The following is a 14,414-nucleotide window of genomic DNA, read 5'->3' as shown; positions in this document are numbered from 1 at the left end:
AGCTGATGAATATGACAATGAAGCCATCCGATGACTGACACATGCAAATCATTATGTCCTAATCAAAGGAGAGTGAGTTAAGTCCATTGCACACCAGATAAAGGCAATTACTCAAAATGGACAAGAAGCAGTGTTCCTCAGTATTAGTATCCTATGTGGGGCAAATCAGATTGCTAAAAATGATGTGATTGCCCCTCCCTGGGTCCTTACTTTAAAGACAGGAGGGGTATCTGTACTCAGGCCCTCTATATGGCACAGAAAACACAGAGCACCCCAGCAAAGGTTCTCTATAGGGTAGTGGAAGAAGGGAAACCAAGGCTTAAGCTCTCAGGAGGTGATGCAGGCTGGTTTTCAAGTACAGTGTAGTACCCAAACCCCCCACAGTGGAATGTCCACACACTATGTCATGTGCTAACACAGATCTTTATATAAAAATAAAGTTCAAGATCGATACATGAATCAATAACACACTTTGTGCTCTGGCAATTCTAATATGGCAAAAATATACAATGTCTATGTGGTACCACACTTAACTATTGACTCCAAAAAAATGCACCAACTGCTAACAGTTCTAATGGCATACAAATAAAAGAGTAATGCGTTTCAGCATAGGACATAGGAAAGAAGACAAGTTAGGTTAAACAATGGCAGAATGCTGATCCCCTCTACCAAGAGGCAGTTCTGAGTGAGGATCTCCCCACCTGGGCAAGCTGTAATACATTGTATTAACAAGTCCACTTCATTAATGTTTAAATAGCCTTGTTTCTTTGTCAAAAATGTTTCCACTACCCCAATGTACCTGAGTAGCAGATCCCTCACTGTGGACTCCTTTTAAAGCAGGAGCCACAGGGCGATGAGGGTCCTTGAGGAAGGTGAACCATGGCATCCAGAGTCCTCAAAGAAAAGAGTTTGGTGGTGCAAAGAAAACTCAATGAAGAACGTAGGTCCGGTGTGGGGCGTGGAGGGTTGGCGTCAGATGTCAGCATCTGCGATCGGCACTCGACGACGGCTGAAATTTGGATCTTCACTTGTCAGCATCTTTGTGGACCTCAGGTGGTGGGAAACCCACTGGTGGACTTTCCTTGGTCGTCAACAACCTCAACTTTCTCTGGTGGGATAAAGCAGTCGACATTGATGGCAAGGGAGCCCTTTGTTCAAATGTTCTTAGGCAAAGGTGGAGCTTTGTGGCTCCGGTCATCGAGCAGCACAGTGTCAAGCTGTCCCTGCTTCTGGGCAACATGACTCAACTGCCTTCCAGCGGTTATGCAAATCCTCCAAACATGGGTCGAAGTCAAAGGTCTTTGAGGGCCTCGATGTCCGGGTGCTTTAATTCAAATTTTTCAGCGGACCCCATCTCCAGTCGACAGCCTTTTGGGACTGGCTTCTAGGGTGCCCCGATGAATATCAGCTTCTGCACGATGTTACCTCGTAGCTCGGGGTGAGGTCTCCTAGTGAGGTCCTCTCTCGGATCAGTCCTCGATCAACTTGACAGCTTTCAGATTTCATCAAAGGAAAGCAGCAGCAATTCTTCTTCTTACAGCTGGGCTTCAAGGATAAGCAGCTTCAAGTTTCACCTTCAGCTTCTGAACAATTTGGTATGCAAGAGGTCCCCTAATATACAGATCTGTCCCTCATTCCCACTGCTGAACCAAGCTCAGTCAGCCAATCAGTCAGAAGGGCTTTCATGCAGGAAGGCAGGCAATCAGGCTCACAGTACATTCAGGCCATTCACTTCCACCCAGACACCCATAACAAGGAATGTGGATTAAGGCAAGCACACAGCCTTTCAGCACACCATTCTGCATTCATGTCGGTTTCAAGCAGGGATGTCCCATTCTTTGTGTCACACACACAGATTCCAGACACCCATAACATGGAATGCATATTGGTCACACATTCCATTCCCACACGTCCCACCCCAAGGGTGTACCCACAACATACATTCACTGGTAAGGCTCAAGCAAGTCTGGCCTGAACTTCCCCACAATGCCAATGCCACAATCGTGCTCTGAAACACTTGTGTACGAGCACGTTAGAAATAAAATATCATATCATATCATATCATATATGGTTCTTCCACCCAACAGCCAGTCAGGGGAAGGGACAGAGTCAGGGCTTCCCAGGACGTTGGGAAAACAAGGTAATACATAATAGAAACCAAGAGGCCACAGGGGCCATATTGCCTCCTATCAGGAATTCACTGATTCCCAAGGCAGGGCCTGGGTATCCCGAAATGGAGGATACTCAGAACACTTGTCAAATTCAGCATGGAGCTGCCACCAGCCCAGACCCTGCTCTGTGGGTCACACAATGGTGCCCAAAGACATACACTAGGGGTACAGGGTTGTACCCACACCCATGGGTGCCATAAGGGTAACCCAAGTGTCTCTGCCTACCACAACCAAACAGAAGAAGAGCTGCACTGCCAGGAGTCCCACATGAAAACAACACAGAACACACATGAGAAGGGAGCACAGGACAAGAACATGGAGGCCCTGTCCCTCCAATGCATTTCCAGCATCACACTTACCCATGTTGACAAAGACTTACCTGTGAATGACACGTGCCGCAGTTCCTTTTCTTTCTCCTGTCATGCTGCCATGGAATGGGAGAAGGGACTATGTGTAATCCCTTCTCCCTGTTCCATTGCGACCATTTTGTTTGTTTATTTTTTTTTTTTCATCTGCTTTAATGGCCGCCAGGGAAAGGGCGCAGGGACTACATTTAGGCTCCGATTCATGGAATTAATTGTGCAGAAAATAGACTACTTGTGCCCAATCTGTGTGTGCCACTCTGTTGATGTTGATTCATGGAATCAAATGAACAGCACTTGTCCTGGACTTGCGTGGATTTCGTGCTGGCCTGCCACACCTGTGCGAGCCGTCGAGGGCCTTGTGCAAGTCTCAGAGTAGAGGGTGGGTGTGGCCTGCACAGGAGCTCGGAAGGGGGTAGAGCACCAGAAATGGGGACTAACTTGCGAAGAAGTGGGTGTTCCGAGAGATAGCCTGCAGGCAGCCCCTCGCACACTCACTATTGCGCGGCAAGAGACATATTCATGAATTGATCGTGCAACGTCTCGGTTGGGAAATGCACATGCACGTCCTTCATCGGATCCTCCACCGGAAGGCTGACGCAAGTACACTTTCATGCTGGAATTTCAGCATGCAGGTTGGATTGCATGTCGGATATTGGGGTGCCTGTACTCAATCAGGGTTCCGATGTAACGTATGGGTGCACATAAACTGTGTAGCGGGGTACAGGAACGTTCTACGTGGGTTAGCTGGCACATTTCCCGAGTTATTGGTGAGTTACGAATTTTCAGATGCATGTTGTCAGGGGGCCAAATACAGTTACAGTGGACCCCACGCAGGCTGCCCGAGTCGTAGGCCTGCTTACGGGGACCCTACGCACTGTTTGAAGGGTGCTTGTTTTTGTGCCTATGGCAGCATGCAAAGGTAGCTTATCTGGCAGTTTCCTGCTTTGCATTTGGGCGTTTATTGCATTTTGCATTTATAGTAGTACCCCGGTATGACATGACGGGGGACTAATAGCAATAGAAGCCTCAGAGGGGGGCATTACTGGTCGGGAAATGGGATGGGTCTCACAATCACTTGTTTTCTAATTTTGTCACTAATTTTATTTGCCACAAACCCTTATTCTATACAAGATTAGGACAAATTCAAATTCATACATGAACATAATTCAATGAGAATGGCAATGCATTTAGTTAGATAGATTTCAAAATAATGCTGCACACCCAAACTAAACATATTCTGTAACATGACCAATATAAGTGCCCTCAGAGGGCATCAAAAGCGGCATCATGTGTGATGCTTTTGGAATTGCACTAACACAGGGTGCGTCTGCAGCGCTGGGAACATTCATACCTCGCATGTACAAGGCTAATTATTCTATTTATATATTATTCTCCACAATAGCATGCGCATCCAGTAGGAACACCTACCATTCACAGATACCAACTCAACACGTTGGGCACCAACACATCTTTACACCAAGGTGCACAGTATCACCCAGTCAAATGGTGTAAAGCTATACATGGAACGAGTCACTGGGAGAACTTCGCTTCAGCCCCGAAACTCCACCAAACACCCACTTGTTCGTATTCTCCCAGCACAAAGTCACTAGACCAGAGTATTATCTCAGATCTTTACTTCAAGGCACACATTGCAAAGAACACTCAGGAAACACCCACTAGCTCTCATCTTCTGCACAAACGCACCTATCATTAACACCTTAGACTTGGCCAAGCACTCGTATTCTCCCACCTTCCATCTGGCAATACCCACCGCACTGGAGTTTTGCCTACAGCTGTGAGCCGTATGGATGCTGTATTGCATGCTCTAGAAGGCATTCTTTATGGGTTACCAAGATACTTTTTCAGTTCCACTACCCTCAGGAAGAAGCAATGGCTTCCCATCTACGACTGCATCTACTAAACGTCTGTGTCGATCAAGGCGGCATTCTACGAGGTTGAACAACACACCATCTGTGGCAGTTAATGCAGCACCAGATGATGCAACATCTACATATTGTAATCAAATAACAAACACACGCACACCACATAACTCCTTAAAGTACCACAGGCCCTCCCACTCCTGGCTGAAATTTACCAGTAAAAACCAGAAGGTATTTTGGAAGAATGAAAATACATCTCTGGCTCAGCATCTATCATGCATTGCAGGGATTTGATGCTGCCATACGGCCTATTACGAGATGCCCCTACAATAGTGAATGTTCCCATTCCGGGTGGTCTATAATTCTACCAAGATCCTCTTCCTAAAGTGCTTTCACCTGCAAATTCCCCCATGCAACCTCGCCAACAGCGACCCATAAGACCTAGATACACATTGTCTGTCAGATTGTACAGTATAGTCAGAGTCTTGTCAGCTTCCGGTTCTGTTGGTATACATAATCAGTGGGAATTTGCCAATCTATTCATTATCATATACATGAGGAATTGCCCCAAGTGCATTCCATATTCTTCCTCCACCTCCTTGAACTCCATTAACACCTGGTCATGGAACAAGTCAGCCCATGTAGCAACCTTCATAGGCTCCCATCACCTCGTCACCAACCAAGCATTTCCCATCCCCTGGTAAATAGCTGCTGTCAGTGGAATATTAGGGGAGCAGGGCACCTTTATCCCCAAGAATCTCAGAACCCTATACCAAATGTTCTTTCCAAATCGTAGAAGTAAGGGCAGCAGTTCAATCTCTTCTACTCTATCCACAGAACCTCTTTTAGCATGGTCGTGCTTATGAGCCACTGCATCAATTCCGTGTCCAAAGTGACATCACCCGACAACCACCATACACCAAACTGCACCTCCCCTGCAGATGAGGCAATTGGATACCACCATCCTCATATCTTCGACGTAGAGTGTCCAGCAAGATTTGATGTCTGCAGGTACCCCAGAGCAGGTTTCTCACTAAGCTATTTAGGGATTCAGAATGGGACTTTCGTGAAATGGTACAATGGACGGGGGAGAATAATAATTTTGAAGGCTACCTGTCGCATCAACGATAGGACAGTCTCCTTAAGAAATCCATTGAGCTAGAGATGGCTGCCAGTGCCTGCCTAGTATTATGTTTGTGTGCTTCACGTGCACTATGGTGAATGTCAATCTGCAGGTATTCAAAGGAGCTAGTAGCCCATCTGAACCCAAAGACAGGAGCTGGGTGTCTTCCTGAGTGGCCAGCTCCTCTAGAAGGCAAATAATAGATGTAGTATTACTAATCGTAATGCCAGAGAGCCTGGATTGTTATCCATTACCTCCAAGATATACAGAAGGTTGCATTCAGGATTGTGAATATGCAGTAGCATATCATTCGCATAGGGTGAAAGCTGGTGTCTACTACCATCTACCAATATTTTGGTCATGTCCAATTCGGTCCTAATAAACTCTGCCTATAGTTACAATGCCAGGATAACAGCATGGGGGACAGCAGCAACCCTGTCTCGTGCCTTTTTTAAGGTCCAATGGATCAGCTATATCCTTCCCATTTTTTACCCTGGCCTTGGGTCTCCTGTATATTAACCTCACCCAACATAGAAAACCTTCCCCATTACTATAATGTGAGTGCAGAGTACATTGATTCCCACCATTATGTGTCAAATGCCTTGATAGCGTCCAGCAAGGTCACCAGTAGCTGTCCTAGTCCTATCTAGAACATAATGGAGAATCATCAGACTGATGGAGGTGTTCCTGCCTGGAACAAAGCATGTCTGGTCTTTATGTATAAGCGTGGCAATGACTGCCTAATAAACTCTGCCTATAGTTACAATGCCAGGATAACAGCATGGGGGACAGCAGCAACCCTGTCTGGTGCCTTTTTTTAAGGTCCAAAGGATCAGCTATATCCTTCCCAGTTTTTACCCTGGCCATGGGTCAGGGCCGCAATCTGTCAGCAGCCTAGATAGAAGTAGAAGTAAGTAGAAGTAAGGATCTTAAAGTTCTGCTTGGGCATGGAGAGGGGCCTATACGAATTGCATCTATTGTGAGGTTTCCTTGTTTTGAGAATAGGAACAATCACTGATTCCCACATACTCCTCCGACATATCGCTACATCATAAGCTGTCTGATATGTCTGCAATCATTTTGGAGTTACATCCGTATTGTACTCCTTGTAGAATTCAGCTAGGAGGCCATCACCGCTCTGCATTGTCCCAGACTGAAGGTAGGAGACCGCCACCTGTATCTCCAATTCCACCAGGGGGGCATCCAGCAGCTCTCTCTGTAAACTTGTCAGTCTGGGTAATAGTATTTGTGACAGTGTGTATTCTCTTTCCATCTCATCCTCTTTCCCATCATCCCCATACTATACCTCCTAGCATCTCTGAAAAATTCCCTTTATCTCAGCCTGTGATTGCCATTGCTCTCCGGATTCATCCACTGCCGAACATATCGTGTCTGGCATAACAAAGCAATAATTCTGCCTGTTTTATTATCCTGTTCTTGAAGCTTCTCGGTATAAGCCCCAAAATCAAATTTACCCAGCATCTCCCAATCGCCAATGCATTGCTGTCTGAGTGTAAACGCGTTCCTTCCAATGCTTCCAATGGTTCTCAAACGGGAATGGGGAGTTATATTTTCCGGCTCCCGGGAATGGGCAATTAGCAGGTCTGCTGAGGCTGTATTGCCCCAGTAATTGCCCATTCCGGGGTGCCGGAAAATTAATGAGTCCGGCGGCAGCTGCGCCAGTATGACCCCCATTGTGTCTGTTAATGCGTCAGCTCGGCGTCTCCACCTTGGGCTGGGCCCTTACGTACCATCCATGTGGTGATCAACGAAGCATGATCCGATTATGACTTACACAGATAATTAATATAAAAACACTCATGTATCTGTTCTGCTCGAGTAAACAGATCATCTATTTGTGTATAAACCCCACGGGGGTCGAGTAGTATGAGTAGGCCCTACGCTCTGGTTTTATGGATCTCTTGTCCAAACTATCTTGTGATTTTTTTTGTACTAGAAAGTGTTGCATTTACAATAATTCAAAGTGCCCCTGGTTCACTGCCTATAAGAGATACTCCCCAAATGGACCCAGAACAGTATCTTTCATTGCAACCACCCTTCCCAATCCCCTTTTCCTCCTTCGCGACCCCTTTTAGAACTTTTACATGGTCCCCCAACTACTGTAAATGTTAATTATTCCCCCTACAATGCATATGGAATGTGCCTCTAATGAATGCTATGTAGTAAGGACCTTGCCTCACTGTGGCCTCTAAGGAATGATTGTAACCCAGCGCAATGTAAAGTGCTATGCTGCTTCCTGCGGCTAAGCTTGCACTCAATACATTCTCACAATAAAATAAATAAATAAATGCATGCAATGAGGGTGGGCATGACAACAACTAGGGCTATTTTTGTCCTAGCACTAGTGCCACTTGTTTCCTGTTAGTTATTGCCCGATAACATTAGCCCTGTTTCTAAAGCTGGAGAGGCGGCTCCGTTTAAAGCACACCTTTTAAAGTATATTCAAAGTCTAAGGTCAGTTCAAATATCGACATCCTTCATCTCGAGGTAAAAAAAAAAAAAAAAAGCGAGAATACTTTGAGTGTGTAATACTAAGCAGGGGTGATTGCTATTACAGCGTGCACTCTCCTTATTTGATGTACACTTCCATTCCTTTGAGCATGCACTCTTTTTGAAATAACTGATGTGCACGTTCTTTAATGCACCCTTCCTTGAATACGTCTATTGCCATTTATGAGCTGTTCAATTTGGGCCACATTTTTGAAATATCACAGTACACTAATGCATTCTTGTGCATGGACAAGTGGCATTTGCGCACGTACAATTGTTTCAGTGCGTGTGCAAATGCAGCTAGAAGTGGATTTAATGCAATTGTGCATTCACATTCGTATGAGGGCAACATTTATTTGCACTCCCGGTGCCTGATTTACCAAAGCGTTTTACAATGGCGCAATCCAATTGAAAAAAGCTTTGTAAATTAGGCCCTGTGGTTTTTGGTAATCATACACCTGGGGTTTGAACTCGTTGGGCTGCATTATGGGTCAGGCGGCCACCCTGCCGGTGCTACTGGCAAGTTGCCACCAGACCCGTAATATTTTACCGGCACCTGACTTCCCGGTGCCACTGAGTGATTCCAAGTCCGGCGGCCTGTGAAGTCAGACACCGGTAAAATGTAAGTCCCCATTCCGATAGACTCCATTTGGACTCTATGGGAGTGGGGACTCGGAAGTGCTGGCACCGTTGCTAACGGTGCCAGTGCTTCCGTTACTGGTCTACCTACCGTGGCCTCTGTGCCCTGCAGGGACAGACCTGTCGGGCACATCGGCCACGGCAGGCAAACTCTGAGTTTGCCGATCCGGAAAGAAGGATGCCGGTGAGCTTGCAGGCACCCTTGTTTCCAGACCGGCAAACTCCTAACGAGGCCCTATTTGTAGTTTCAACATATAACCTGGTACGTACAAGATTGCTCCGTGCAAAGTAACCCAAACCGCTGTTTGTTTTCCTGTTGCATCACGCTGTGAGGCCGATTCATTGAAAAGTGCGCATTTCTCCCGCAATTGCAACACGCAGAGAATCACACTGCAAAAAGCCTGCACACAGAATAAAAAATGTGCGACCCACGTATTTATGGAATTCCCAGCGCAAGGTAACAGTATTTGCAAGTCGTGCCTGGAACGCCCTGACGCGCAACCACGCAAAGCATAAACATCCAAACCGGCTACCTTTGCCTACTCCCGGTGTGAACTGTTGGCGGCCGCACGACAACACGCGGATGAAAATGTATAACTCAGTTAGAACTTGGAAAATCTGCATGCAAACCCCGGTAAACTGTTCCTGCACCGCACTACACTGCGCATGCATACCCCTACGTTGGATCAGGACCCCGGTTGTGTACACTCACCCCTAATTCTGGCATGCAAATCCACCTCTGCACTGCAATTCCTATGCACAAGTGTCTTTACGCCTGCCTTCAGGTGTTGTAGAGTTTGAGGGATTTGCTTGGCTATATCTATGCCGAGAGGTTGCACAGTTGATTCCTTGAATACAAGTCGATTGGCGCAATTGTGGGCATGCAAGGGACTGTCTGCGACCCATCCCTCAGAACGCCCACTTTTTTGCATGTTCTTCCCCATTATCTGTTTTCTGCCACCTTCCGAGCGATCTCCGCAAGCCACGGCCATGCTCTGCGTGGTGTCTTGAGCAAGGAGCTTGATGGCTCGTAGAGACGTGCCGAGCCTGCACAAACTCAACTCAAGTCATAGAAAAGTAGAATTGGTCCCTGTGTATTCAAATATCAAAACATATTTAGAAAAGGCCCTCAGGGTAATAACAACAACATTACACCAGTAACAGTGCAATTAGCAATGGGACAAATATAGCTCTGGTGAAAGAACATGTGCTTTTAATCCATTGTTGCAACAGGCTAATGTTTGTCAAATTCATAGGGTCTGATTTACAGAACATTTTGCAAAGAGCAGATGCACTTTTTGCCAAAAAATTGCACTGTACGCCGCACAAAACTATATCCTGTGCTTTACAGATATAATTTTGTGACTTTGCGCTGTTCCCTGGCACATTGTGCAATGTTCGCGCAAAATGCACGAGGTGTGAGGGAATGGCCAGTGCAAAGTAGAAGAAGGGGGCAGAATATGCAAAGGTCCTCATTACATTAAGGAAATGAGAGATAACATGGGCGTGGGGAGGGAGGCACTGTGCAGATATACAAACAGGCCCCATGAAATGCAAACATACTCATATTTACGATTAAATTGTGCATCTGTGCAGACTGTAAAGGACTCAGATTTTACCGCCACCCGTGACCAACCGCAAAGTTGGACTGTGCCATGAAATCCTGAATCAAACAAACGCCATGAAATTCTAAATTAAGCAAACACCATGCACTCATAGAGAAACACTGCAACCATGCCCGTTCCTGCATTGCTCTAGTACGTACTGCTTCATGGAAGGAGGAGGAGAAGGAGGAGGAGGGCCAGGATCTGCCATACGTGCACAACAATATTTGGCATGCCTGATGGGGAAGTATATGGTACATACTGCTTCCCCCCATGTCATCCATGAATTGGTTAGGCAGTGGGAGAATGATATGTTGTCCCCAGTCATATGCTCACAGCCAATACCACCCTTGGTGAAGGACCTAACTGCCCTACAGTTCCTGGGGGCACATTCCAACGTACCACAGCCATTGCCAGTGGTATTTTACAGCCTACACAATCACAGTGCCTCAAACAGGTCCTAAGCTGCATAATAGCATGTGTGCACAGCCACATAGACATGCCATGCAACGTGCAGGCAAGGCAGACAGAGTCTCGAGAATTCTATGTAGTTGCCCAGTTCCCACAGGTACTTGGGGCAAATTATTGCACACATGTTGCACTACAGCCCCCACGAGCAACAGAACATATTTATCAGAACTGAGATAAAATTGGCATTCGCTGAAAGTGCAGGCCATCTATGAAGCTAAGGGTCACATCATGCATGTGTCTGCAAACTACCCTGTATGTACCCATGATAGCTACATATTACACAATTCCTCCATCCACCAGGCACAGTCATCAGGTACGTTCGGCAACAAGTGGCTCATTGGTGAGTATCAGCCTGCATAAACCCCAAAACCCACTTATTGGGGGTCACATCCAATACAAACCACTATACTATCACACACATAACATAATTTATGTTATGGTATTGCCATACGTTCCGGGAGGATAGCTCATCAGTAATGTGTTCGCCTTGGAAGCAAGACAACACGAAGCAACATAGGTTCGATCCCTGGGTCCTCCCTTAGAAACCTCTGGGTATTTAAGCTCATTATAAATACGCAACTAAGACAAAAAAATCAAACTATGCAACTAAAAAACAAACAATTCCCATAACAGCACCTTGATTCCTGCAGGCTGTGTGAGCACTTTATACATGCAAATACATAAATAATCTGAAGATCGTCATTTCCAGACACAGTTCTTATCCTCTATCACCTGATGACGCCTATCTGAAATCATACCACACCAGAGGAGGTCTGCTACAATGCAGCCTGCATTTGCACCAGAGGCATTGTCGAGTGCACATTTGGAGTGCTTAAATCATGGTTCCGCTGCCTCGACCATTCAGGTGCAGTACTGTTGTATGCACCAGTTGTGTCAGGTAAAATCATATTGGCATGTTGCACCTTGCATAATATAGCCACATGGCAGGGCATACCAATAGAGATGCATGAGGGGTTGCGGCCACAAGCAGTACCCATACCATTAGCAATCCTTAAGGTGAGGGGCCAGCACATACCCAATCAGCTTATCCAGACATAATTCAGATGAATAACATCCAGTGTGAAAGTCACACCATAACCACATCCCAGATAGCCTCTGATTTTTAAACATGGCAGGTACAGCTGGGCCATAAACAACAACCTGAGAATGGTAGTCCGGCTGGACATGTGGTGTGTGCCTCATACTCAAAAAATCATACATATCCCCCATCTACATTATTCACATGAAAACCTGAAAACATGGGGCGATTCCTTAATATTACAAAATGAATTCCCCAAGTCACTTACCCCAGAATACAGATGACAGTGTCACTGGGCTACACAGATCAGCCAATGTACCATGGACATGACCCATTAAATAATGAGCATGGAACACCATACCATGTTGAGCCACATCCATTACCTGTTACGGAAGCATGAACACCCTATATGTACATTGTAATTGAAAGTCTCCCTGATAATAAGTACGTATCAAATGCCATTGAAAGCAGGGTTAGGCGAGGCGAGAAGTGCCAGGGAAGTGGGATAAATAGCGTCTGCAATCAGCAGCCTCACAGGACTGGCTGGGGGCAGCATGAAGGACATTCCAACACAGCAATGCATGCACAGCGGATGGCTTGATGGGAGTGGCTAACCTCCCCATTACACTGGGTGGAATGGGGGTTCATCAGCAGGGTCACATGAGTCTGCTGCACAAGGACCAGGGCTCTGGGCTCGGCGCTGTGGTAGTCTGAGGACCAGAGCTGGGTTAGGGGTGAGCTGCTGCCCTGCATCATAGGATGGTGCCTAGAGGGCTGGGTTATTGTGGGGTTCAGACCCAGGACACCACTACCTGCCTTGTCGAGCTCTGTCCAGGACCCAGGTCCCACCATGACCGCCTTCACCACGTATGCACATCCAGCTGCTCGGCTTTGTTGGAAATCACATTCCACTCTGGACCTTTGGCACCATTTGGTGGATGCCCGGTGTGTCATGGCCACAGGCCATAGAACACAAAAAACACACCATCTAGTGCAGGGGGCAATGGGTCACTTGACTCACATGTCCCTTTGGGACCTATAAACACAGGGGCCCTGGCAGGACTCAGTCCTGGCACATTTGGTGCCAGGCTCATATAGAGATGTGAGCAGGTAAACTTTATTTCAGTGCAGGAGTGCTTTTACTTTATTTCAGTGCAGGAGTGCGTTTATTTTACAAGAACTTTCCAGGAGATGAAAGCCTTTATTCCAGAGAACATCCTCATGTGCTGACTCATCGGGTGTGGCTCCCTAGGCCTGGTCTTCATGTGCTGACTCATCGGGTTTGGCAGGGTGTGGCAGGCAGGTTGAACCTGGTGGGCGTGGCTTCAGAAGCTCAGCTACATAAGCTGCTCCATCCTTAAGGTCGGTGCTTCGCATTACTGTGCACTTGTGTGCAACGTGACGCTCACCAATGCTTGGACTAGTTTACTTATCTTTGAAAACAGACATCTCCTACATACTCACCTTCAGGGAACCGGTGCTTCATCGCTTCATCTGCAGACTCATCTCCTGACATCCAGTGATCTTCACGCCGACGGCACAGCACCACACTCCGCATCCACAAATTCAGACCCTGTGAAGAAGAAAGACAAGGTTAGAACATCCGTCATAGGGCTGCACCGCATTTGCACCAGTACACCCTCTAGTTAACAATTTACCAGCTACTGTACCGCTGCAGCTTCATTCCTCATTCTCTCCAGCGGTTGCCTCGAGCTCTGCAGCTTCTGCCGGGCCGGCAACATCACCTGCAAGGGAAGAAAGCAAAAGAGCAAACATCAAGAGTGGAATGGACAGCAATACAAGACAACAAACTTTACAATACAACAAAAACAGACGAGGAAAGACAAAGGCAAACAGGAACACTTACCTGAAGTCTAGTGGCTTAGTCGCAGCAGGACTGGACTACCACGTGCAAGAGACCAGTGAAGTAACTCGGTCCAGATCATACAAGCACCCCTGCCAGAAGCAGCAGGATGGAGTGTTTGCCAAAACTAAACAACAGGTGAGCTTTCTGGGGACAGTGGATACCATGGGTACCAATGGTTTGGGAAAAGTGGTCTTGAAGGGGATCAGGCGCTCAAGCTGGCATACTCAAGCCCCCTATTCTCCATGCAGGAGCAGTCCTGAGCAGCATCACCTATTACCACCAGTCACCACATAAGCGCAGAGGGTGAAGTCGGACCCGAGCAACCTCACCCCTGGGAGGGCTGCAACCGTTCCCCACTCCCTCCACAGAGACCAGGTGTGCATAACACGGGGCTCAGTGCTAACAACATAGTGTGTCCCGGTCCACCTCACAGAGCCCTGTCACCTCTTCCACTGGGACCCCTGCCAGAGCCCAGGTCCCACATGGCCCGCAGCTTCCGGCCTCACTTCAGCCTCATGCTGGGTTCAAGGCCATTGGGCGATGCCTGCACTGGGGACACCAAGGCCACCACGGGGTGGTTGGCCTGATGCCTTCCTGGTGCACATGGACAGGTGCAGGGGGGGTGTCCAACAGCTGCACCAGGCAGGTGCTACCTTAGGTGGACACTTCAAATCCACGGTTATGCCCAAACAGAGTGGGGGTCAAAGGTAACAGGCCAAGACAAATGTATATGTCAGCCTTATG

The 14,414-nt window shown here is 47.1% G+C and overlaps 1 protein-coding gene across 19 annotated transcripts in view; it reads left to right on the top strand.

Moving 5' to 3' along the window:
* The window catches only part of PTPRT (protein tyrosine phosphatase receptor type T), a 2,174,878-nt gene that overhangs the window by 961,705 nt on the left and 1,198,759 nt on the right, over positions 1–14,414 (top strand). The gene's annotated exons all lie outside the window — the stretch shown is intronic.

This window comes from Ambystoma mexicanum, chromosome 3p, assembly GCF_040938575.1.
Source record: "Ambystoma mexicanum isolate Mex_15411 chromosome 3p, UKY_AmexF1_1, whole genome shotgun sequence".
Classification (NCBI taxonomy): domain Eukaryota; kingdom Metazoa; phylum Chordata; class Amphibia; order Caudata; family Ambystomatidae; genus Ambystoma; species Ambystoma mexicanum.
This window is presented reverse-complemented; position numbering and strand designations above follow the sequence as displayed.